This window comes from Macaca nemestrina, chromosome 16 (genome assembly GCF_043159975.1).
Source record: "Macaca nemestrina isolate mMacNem1 chromosome 16, mMacNem.hap1, whole genome shotgun sequence".
In the NCBI taxonomy this organism is placed as follows: domain Eukaryota; kingdom Metazoa; phylum Chordata; class Mammalia; order Primates; family Cercopithecidae; genus Macaca; species Macaca nemestrina.
The window spans coordinates 70,151,996-70,162,708 of NC_092140.1; the positions used below are offsets into that span (position 1 = coordinate 70,151,996).

Consider the following 10,713-nt stretch of genomic DNA (forward strand, 5'->3'; position numbering starts at 1 on the left):
TAAGATATTTGATATTTTCATATTTAAAAATTTGTTGAGGCTTTCTTAATGGCTTAACATATGGTCTATCCTGTAGAATGTTCCACGAGCTAATGAGAAGAATGTGTATTCTGTAGTTTTTGAATAAAATGTTCTTTGATTATCTGTTAGGTCTATTTGTTCCAAAGTGTAATTTAAAGCCAAAATTGCTCTGTTAATTATCTTTCTAGATGAACTTTATAATGCTGAGAATGGTGTGTCAAAGTCTCCAAATATTTTTGCATTGGAGTTTATCTCTCTCATTAGATCTGATAATATTTGCCTTATATATCCAAGTGCTCTAGTATTGTTTGTATGTGTGCTTAGAATTGTTATGTTCTCTTGCTAAACTGACCTCATTATCATTATATAATAAACTTCTTTGTCTCTGTTATATTTTTTAAGTCAAATATGTTTTACCTGGTAGGCATATAGCTACTCTTGGTCATTCATGGTTTCCATTTACATGGAGTATCTTTTTTTAATCTCTTTTCTTTCAGTCTACATACACCATTATTTATTTTTTAATGTTCTTTTTTCTTTTTGTTTGTTTCAATTGTTTTTGTTTGTTTCTTTCTTTCTCATTGTGGTTTGATGATTTTCTGTAGTGGTAGTACTTCAGTGCTGTCTCTTCCTCATTTGAATGTTTGTTTTACCAGTGAAACTTTTTGCTTTATTTTTTTTTAATTGTTTTTTTCATGATCGTAGATATTGTCTTTCTGCTTCCAGGTGCAGCAATCCCTTATGAATGTCTTGTCCAGCCGGTTAGGTGGTGATGAATTGGCTCAACTTTTACTCACCTGAAAAATACTTTATTTCTTGGTCATTTATGTGTCATTTTGGTGGGTATAGTATCCTTGACAGAAAGTTTTCTTTTTCTTTCATCACGTTGGAAATATTATCTCATTTTCTCCTGGCCTGTAATGATTCTGCTGAGAAACCTGCTGTTAGTCTAATGGGTTCTCTTAAAAATTAGTAGTCACTTTTCTCTTCAAGTTTGTGAAACTCTATTATTTACTTTGGACAGTTTGGCTATAACGTGCAGTGAAGAAGACTTAGATTGTATATATTGGAGTTCTTTGAGCTTTCTGTTTCTAAATGTCTTCTAGAGTGAAGTTTTCAGCTATTATTTCATTAAATAAGCTTTCTATTACTTTAATTTTCTTTTTGCCTTCTGTGACACTAACAATTTAAATATTTGATTGCTTTATAGTGTTTCATATGTCACATAGGCTTTATTCATTTTTATCCCTATTTCTTAATTTTTATCTGCCTAGGTTATTTGAGAAGACCTGACTTCAGGTTCTGAAATTTTTTTTTTTTGACTTGATTTAGTTTATTGTTGAAGTTTTTGAGGGCATTTTGTATTTCATTTAGTGACATTTTTAGTTCTAGAATTTTTGTTTGATTTTTTTTAGGATATCTATGTTTTTGGTAAATTTATTTTATATTCTGGCTTATTTTGCTGATTTCATGGCATGGCTTATCTGAATTATCTGGAACGATATTTCCTTGCTTGTGTTTCCTGTGTCCTTATGTTGATATCTGTGCATCTGGTGTACCAATTACTTATTCCAATTTTTTGAATTTCTTTTCATAGAAAGGACATTTTACTGAAGATGGTTGGGTAGGGCACTTTGACTTTGATTCTGGGTGCCTGCAGTAGTGTAGTATCCATATGATTTCTTTTGCTATAAACAGTGGCAATGGAGGCTATGATTGTCTCAGTGGCTTATGGTAAGGTTTTTAGTGGAGACTGTTGTGAATTTTTGCTGGGGACAAGGAAGTCATTTAGGCCAGTTATCAAACCCCAGAGATAGAAGCTGTGGGCCAAGCATGTCTGTCCTTTGGCCCCAGGGCAGTGTATGCTGGCATCAGTGATTATGCAGACCAATTCTTGGACCTCCAGGCAGCATATATAGGTGTCAGCAGTGGCAGCAATGGGCTAGGTAGGTGGTGGGTCCTCAAGATTTTGGGCATCAGGTATGGCAGAGGCAATGGCAGTAGCAGTGGCTGGACAATTTTCTGACTCTCCAGCTTTCCACGTGGTAGTTGGCAGTAGCTGTGATGACCTGGGAAGCCAGTCTGTGAGCCAAAAGATAAAGAGTGCAGGTAGATGGCATTTGTGCTCAGGTGCCAATGGTGCTGGATGGAGCATGGGGATTCCCAGACCCCTAGAGCCTGTGTTTGAGCACTAAGTGGGTGGAGCCAGCCTAGAAAGATCTGGCCTCAGGTCCCCCAGTAGTGCACAATAGTGCCTGTAGACCCTGGAAGTGGTAGGCATGGGTTGGATGCCTCAAGTGGAATGCTCAGGTGTGGATCACAGTAGCTTTGCTTTGGCACTGCTGCTAAAAAGGGTGAGGTGGCTTTAAGTGGCAGTGTCCATAAATATGTGACCAAGGAATATGAACTTTGATCCTAGGTTGTGGCTGTGAGCTGGATAGCCTATCCTCAAGGCACTTATAAATGCATAATGAGATTGCTGCCACCGGCTTGTGCTTCAGTCCTGGCAAGAGCAGCCAGCAGTGCTTGGGGATAGGCAGGGGATGTCAGTGGGGCTCCAGGGACGTGAAAATTCAAGGGGGTGTTAGCCTCAGGAAAGCATGCAGTCTGATGGACCTAGGGTCTCAAAATAGTGCCCTGCTGTAGCTGCTTAAGATTTGGACATTGCTTGGGACCTAGATTGAGTTCTCTCTCCAGAGAAATACCATGGCACAGTTTCTAGGCAGTTCCTATGTTAATTTCAGGGGCCACGTGGGTCAATAGTTGCCTTGTGGCTAGAATTGCAGGAATCCACAGTGGGAATGTGGAGTACTGAGGGTCAGTTATTTATTTATTTATTTATTTATTTAGACGGAGTCTCACTCTGTTGACAGCCTGGAGTGCAGTGGCGCGATTTCGGCTCACTGCAACCTCCGCCTCCCGGGTTCAAGTAATTCTCCTACCTCAGCCTCCAGAGTAGCTGGGATTACAGGCGTGCACCACCACGCCCAGCTAATTTTTGTATTTTTAGTAGAGACGGAGTTTCACCATGTTGGCCAGGATGGTCTCAATCTCTTGACCTCATGATCCGCCTGCCTTGGCCTCCCAAAGTGCTAGGATTGCAAGCAGGAGTCACCGCGACCGTCCCAGAAGGTCAGTTTATTTATTTATTTATTTACTTATTTATTATTATTATTATTATTATTATTATTATTTTACCGTTCCTCTGCGTTGGAGAGCAGGCTCCCAGTCAGTCCCTCCTGGCTAAACAGTCGCATTTACTTCTCTCTTCTTTGTCTTAGGTGTTTTCTGTCACTTCTCTGTTGAATTCCAGTGTTTTCTCTGCCCTACTCTCCACAAAAAAAAAAAATTGTTTTGCGTTATTAGAAGAAAAGAAATTCTGTCAAGCTATTATTCAGCATTTATTCACAGAGATAATTTGCTTCTTAAATGTAATAATCTTTCAGTAAATATTTAATAAAAATTTTTTGAAAAATTCTGAAATAAGTGACAATCTGATTATAATATTCAAAATAGATTATTCATGTTTATAGATACGTACAAAATAGAAGTTGTTGCAACTGCTTCAGAAATGTTGGCCATATTTACAACATTAACTTGCAAGAAAATAAGAGAACCATTAAATCAAATTTATGAGAATAGCCATTGGGAACATGTCAAAACAAGAGGTAGGAGTTTTACATTCAGTGAAATATGCTGAAAAGTATTCATTATTTTGCCAACAGAAAGCATGAAAAAAGGAGATAAGATGAAATAGCACAATTATCAACTTGATAAGGGGAATAAATTTTAAACAAAATAGTTTTATTTATCTCATCAGGACAATCATATCTTGCTTTTTACATTCATGAGAAAAAGGAAAAATATTTTTCAAGGTAAGTGATAAGAGTTGAGAATAAGCTATTGTGAGGAGATCTTAGTTTATAAGAATAGTAGTATTATGTGAGGATAGCCAGATAATATGAGGATAGTTAAAAGTACAGTAGTTACACAAATATATACTGCTAAAAATTTAAAAATAGTTCTGCTTTAAGTACCATCTTTATGGTATTAAAATGTATTTAATGTAGATTAACATATTTTATAAATAAAGGTTTAATATAATTGTATATATGTAAATGAATATGTATATATGAAACACACACATATGCACACACATAAACCTCCAGAAGACACCTTAAAATCTAGAAAATTCTTGCCACATGATTTGAGATCTGGAACACTGTGGATTATGGTATACACTTCTCATGCTAAACTGTACCAAAACTACAGCTACATTCAGAGGAGGACAAAAAAATTAAATACTTAAGACCAGAACTGCAATTTTGAATTTTTAGTAAATGTCTGTGTTATGATATCAGTGATATATATAATTTTCTTAATGTTAGCTATTAATGTTTGTCATCTGTGTATTATAAATATGTTTGAAGATAGTATATTTTTGTTCAGAATGTTAAATAAAATAATTCCAAAATTAGCATAAATACCTATATCGAAAACAAATTATACCATGGGACTTTAGCTCTCACACAATATTGCAATTGTATTTAAAGTATAAAATTACACAGGTAATTTTCTAAATAGACTCATATTAGGGAAAAATATTTCTTAAGTCACAATTTTACTCTTCTTTACTGTTCTTCAAACTCAAATTTTTATATACTTATGGAGATTGTTTAAACCTAGCGGACACTGGGAGTTAAGCAGCAAGTTTTTCTCTTGAATTATCAGTTTCAAGCTTTCCCTAAAAGGTAGAGAATATGTGAAGCAATTTAATGTATTCCCATTTCTGAGAAGCCGTATAACTAAGCTAGAGGCAATCCTCATTGCTGCCTATAGCAATCTTCGCTTCCAGCTTACTAGCTAAACCCTGATGGCAGGAAGATTGTGGTGTGATGAGAGAGGATTGTGTTCCCTTAAGGCACTGTCAGGGAACCTTGCTAACAAAGGCAAAATTCTTATCTCCTAGGACAAGCCTTTAGAACACTGTCTTCAATATATGGCTTGAAAGATTCTAAATTTTTCTTAGAATTTATGTATGTATAATAATATTTTTTGATAGTCCAGTTTGTGTGAGTTGGATTTCTATTCTCTGAATTACTAACAGCATGAAATTAAGAAGGTAATTTAGTATACTAGTTTCTTCATATGTAAAATGTGTGAAATAATGCCTGCATTGTGAAACGATAATAAAAATTGCTTAGGCTGTTGCCTGCATACACTAAAAATAACCATTCAATTATTGGTTATTGCTATGAACACATATACTATATGGGTTTATCTGTGTGTATTATATGTATAGTAATATACATATACGTATGCATATACAGTATATGACATATATTCAAGATAGTACTGGATAATAAATGAGATTAGCAATCAGTTTGTGAAATTTTAAGTTATATAAAACAACCTATTGGGACAAATCTACGTTTATAGAAGGGATCAGAGTTCCATAAAAATGTAAAAGAAAATAATTAACAGAATAGTTTGAGTGATTGGGCTTAAAAATATCCATCAGCTTGCTGAACAATTTTGTGAGTCCAGCGTCCAAAGATACAGTTCCAGTTCCTTAAAGTGAGATGAGGCTGGACATAGCCCAAGAGTGAATGAGTATAAGACAGGTTGTTGGATCACAGACTGAAACAGAATAGGAAAAAAAATAATAATAATAATCTGTTGGGGACAAATGCAAAGCTCCAATATTAAAATGCACTTAATGCAGTTGGGGTTAAAACAGAACGTAACAAGCTTACATTTTGATCAGTAAAACAAGAAAAAATGATTTCCTTAAATTTTCTTTTAATGCTGGAAATGCCTGTTGGCTGTGCAGAGGGTATAAGCAAATGAGCTCGTAGAGTTTTGAGATTCTTCCTCAAGGGGGAAAAAATCATTCCTATTCTGGGCAAGGAGCTGAAGAGAAAATTTGGCAAACTAAAATTGACTGTAAGAAGAAAATCTCCTCAAAATTAATTTGTTTTCATGAGGATTTTTTTGAAGTATAAATGCAATTGATTCACCCTTGTGTATGTATTTGTAATCCATTAAAAAGGTATCTGAAAAGTGACTCAAGTTTGGTCCACAAAATATCACTCAATAGCCTTTCTTATAAGTGTCAGGGATAGTGCCATTAAATTAATTTCACATATTCATACAAAATATACTTAAACTTTGTACGTAATATGTGGAACAGCTTTAGATGTCTTTTTATTTATTTATTTATTTTTTTATTTTTTGAGATGGAGTCTTGCTCTGTCACCCAGGTTGGAGTGCAGTGGCTTGATGTTGGCTCATTGCGGCCTCTACCTCCTGCATTCCAGCCATTCTCCTGCCTCAGCCTCCCAGACAGCTGGGATTACAGGCCCGCACCATCAGGACTGGCTAATTTTTGTATTTTTAGTAGAGATGGGGTTTCACCACGTTGGCCAGGATGGTCTCGAACTCCTGACCTCAGGTGATTTACTTGCCTCGGCCTCCCAAAGTATTAGGGATACTTCTGAGCCACCATGCCCAGCCTAAATGTATTTTAATTATTCTGGGGCAATATGGCCATGTTTTCTGCAAATTGCTCACTACATAGGATGTAGGATTTTGCAAACCAAGTTTTCTGCCTTCCTCATGCAACTGAATTATTACCAGGATGAGAGCTGTATTTTGAAACCAAAAATTTTCAAGTTTTACTAAAAAATATTTTTAAAATTATTAAATATTACACTATTTTGGACAAACTCATAAACCGCACATCTAATTTAAAATATATCTTCAATTAAATTTCTTACTAAAGTCTTATGAGCTTTGAATGATACTAATAGCTACCTGCTTACTTTGATCCAAGGAATTCTAAGTAGTTCAAATGCTAGATTCCATTTTTCAGGCTTCCTTATTGACTATGAGGGAGATTTACAAGTAAAAATAAACTTTTCTACTCCCTTTGCCTCATGGTTTTGTCTACCAGAGTGATTTACATTGTGCAGATATTAACTGGACACAGAAAATAAAAATTTGTCACCGATCTCTAAAGTCAAAATGAATGTTTATTGAAGTAGCATCTCACATACAATATGTTTATGTATGGAACATGCATAAAAATAGACAATTCAGAATTTTAAGATTTTTATTTCCAACTATTTCATAGATAATGTTATAATACCTATAAATATACATTTTTAGGACATTTAAGCCACAAACATAATTATAATATACCTTTTAATCAACAATAGCTCAGGTAAATATGTTAAACACTAAAGAAATTAAGAGAATGCCAGAAATAAAAAATATGGTGGGAAACATAATAGTTTTGAACTGAATAGATTTCAGTTCAGTTTTATAATTGTCCTTTTAAGCAGCATAATATTTAATAAAATGTTAAATTTTAGTTTCCTTTCTTACTCAATGGGAAGAATGATTCACCTACAGTTAATTTTTATAATTGTTATAATTCATTTCAGTTTCCCAGACCACATGTAAACAGCAGCCAATGATAAGCTTAGATGACATTTTTAATCCCATGACTGCAAATAGCTGTGCCAAGTCTTGACTTTTGCTGAGTCTAAGAGTGGCAGGTGAGGATTGTTTCTTATTTTAAGCCATAGCATTATTCCAGGGCTTCAAGATTTTAAACAGTTGGATGAAGTACAAAAACAAGAAACTTTTAATAACCAGACAAGTTTACTCAGAAGCATTGGATTTCCTCATTGGATTAAAAAAAAAAAAAAAGAGGAACATTTCTCCTATTTCATTAGCATAGTAGTGATAGATCTTTGGTATAGTGCCTGTTGAATAGACAGAGATCTGGTCTGAAAAGACAATGTGTAAATGCCTGAGCAGGGTTATAATTACTTTGTAATTTTAATTCCAAAACTAAGCCACAAGTGAAACCTCTGCTATCATCAACCCAGAAGGGTCTTGTTCACTTATGCATAATTCATTATGCTTAAATGTCAGCTTCTGTGGATGCGATTTCCTGAACATACCAAGTTTAACCAAGTGGCCACGTTGAAGGTGTTTACATTTCCAGTTGCCCACTGGGATTTCAATAAGTCCGTTTGAAATATACCACATAAGTTGAACCTTTCTTAAGACAAGAAAAACAAAGGCAGGGGTTGTGTATGGTGACAGCAATGTTACAGTGTGACATCTGCATGTGGGTTAATAGTTCCAAAATGGAGCTAAGCTGTGAGTAATAAAGCAACCAATATAAGAGCATATTTAAATTATTTAATATGAAAATATACTAAGTAATACAGTTTAATAATTTTTCAAAATGGGATTTAGAATTTATAAATTGAAGGGTGAAAATAGTAAAGTTGTTATTCATAACAAATATTATTTAATAATAATGGTTATTAATGCTTAATATTAATACAAATAAAATTATTTGACATGTGGTAATTAGTTTTGATAAGGAGGTTATGGGTTACAGAAAAATAACCCAGAGATGGAATTAATTGTTAATAAAAAAATAGACAAGCATGTATGAAATTACCAGATAAATATTATCTTTAATTTCTATAATACCAAAAGGGAGAATTACATTTATCTATGGCTATGTAGTGGATTAAAACAATGACTTAGTATTTTTTCTGATTATATAGGTTGCCTTGATGATTCTGCTGATCTTGCCTGGCTTTGCTAATGCACCTGAGGTTGTCTGGAAGGTGAAATGGAATGGGTGGATTCAGCAGAATGGATGGATTCGGTGGAATGGGTGGGTCTCCACATGGTCTTTCATCCCAATCATCTTCATTCTCTGGTGATATCAGGTTCCAAAAATGTAGGAGCTGAAGCCCCAGTGCCTCTTGAAAATGAGTCTCGGAAACCTCTTAATATTATTACTGTTGCTTTATATTAGAGCAAGTTGCAAGATCAAGAAAGAGTTGGGAGAAATAAGATTCACCTTTTAATAGGTATAGCATCAAAGATTCAATGGCCATATTTAATCTAATGGAGGAATTTAATAATCAAATTATTTTCCAAATAATAAATCCAAAGGCCCAATGAGTTATTTGTTTTCTTGCATCATTTATTTATTGGCCTGTCCGATCACATTCATATCTGTAGGTCTGAAGAAAGACAACTAAGCAAAAGTTTTATATGATTGACAGCTAATATCTGCAACTGAACTGTGAACAGCAATGAATGAGATGTTGTCAACTGTAAATGGACTGCATGTAATGAAGAGGAAAATGACAAACATTATGTTACTTAAAAGCATGGGTAGCTTCTAAGGAAAAATTGACTGGGCTCCATCGCTCCAGCAAAGACATATGTCACTTTTCTTTGTATTATGTTATTTCAATTGAATAGAAAGCTATAAAATATACTACAGAAAAATTTTATATACATATATATGTTGTTATACAGCAATGAGACTTTTAGATATGCACACTAGAGAAACTCTTGCATATGTACACAGTGAGAAACATGAGATTATTTATTTAAGTATTGCCTGTAGGGGATAAATATTTGAAAATCAATCAACAGAAGAGGAGTAAAAGGTCAGTTAAACGATAACTACAATGTATCGAAAATAACACCTCCATGATGTCTGATATGATTCTACTGCATACCATAGATATTGTTTGTTACATGTCATTGAATTGCCACCAACAAGACAACACTCAAACATGTTTTCCTGCTGTCGCTGCATGGTCAGGATCTGTCTACTCTGAGAAGGCTGAAGCGAGTTGTTCAAAAAAGCCACAGATTGAACTCGCAGCAAAGTGTATTGAATGCTTCTCCTTGAGACACTTGTATAAATAATTCTGATATGAGCTGGGTGTGACAGTTGTAATCCCAGAACTTTGGGAGGTCAAGGAGGGTGGATCACCTGAGGTCTGGAGTTCAAGACTGGCCTGAACAATATGGTGAAATACAGTCTCTATTAAAAATACAAAAATTAGCTGTGCATGGTGGTGCATGCTTGTAATCCCAGCTACTCAGGAGACTGAGGTGGGAGAATCGCTTGAACCTGGGAGGTGAAGGTTGCAGTGAATCAAGATCACAAGATTACACCACTGCACTCCAGCCTGGGCAACAGAGCAAGACACAGTCTCAAAAATAAATAAATAAATAAATAAATAAATAAATAAATAAATAAATAAGAAAAGAATTCTGATATGTAAAGCCATGAAATAATAAATAACCAGGCACATAGTACAATTAGTAAAAATTACATCTGTACTAAATACATTCTGCAAACAGAAAATGTGAGCCCACAGTTTCCCATTTATAATAAAAGTTTGTACTGAATGAATTTTTCCATGTGTCTGCCACTGTACTTGAAGAGTAATTTATGGATCATATTTGAAATTATTTATGAATAAGAAATACATTTAAACTACAGAGATGGGATAAGAACAGCAGTTTGGGGAAGGAGAAAACTGTTACCAGGATGGGACAGTCTGTTCTCAAAGAAAATCACTGAAAATTTTATACTACCTAAGTAATACGTTTCTAAATATTCAGTAGATATTAGTGCTTTTACTTTGTTTCTTTTCAAAAATGTTGAGTATTTATTGATTCTTTTACAATATACTGTAGTCATTCTTGGTCTACAATTAGTGAAATACTAAAACTAGCCCTGCATTTTTGTTGGATTAACCTAAATTGAAATTCCAGATTCATAATTTGGTATGTACCCATTTATAAAATGGGTGAAACAACACAATATGCAAGATAATTTCCAAAATC

The 10,713-nt window shown here is 34.4% G+C and overlaps 1 long non-coding RNA gene across 1 annotated transcript; it reads left to right on the forward strand.

Annotated features, from left to right (window-relative positions):
- Window positions 1-5,045: 5,045 nt before the first annotated feature.
- Window positions 5,046-9,904, forward strand: LOC105485589 (uncharacterized). The gene is made up of 3 exons (XR_989696.2): window positions 5,046-5,143; window positions 7,470-7,583; window positions 8,616-9,904. It is a non-coding gene; the product is annotated as an uncharacterized lncRNA (long non-coding RNA).
- The last annotated feature ends 809 nt before the right edge of the window (window positions 9,905-10,713 follow it).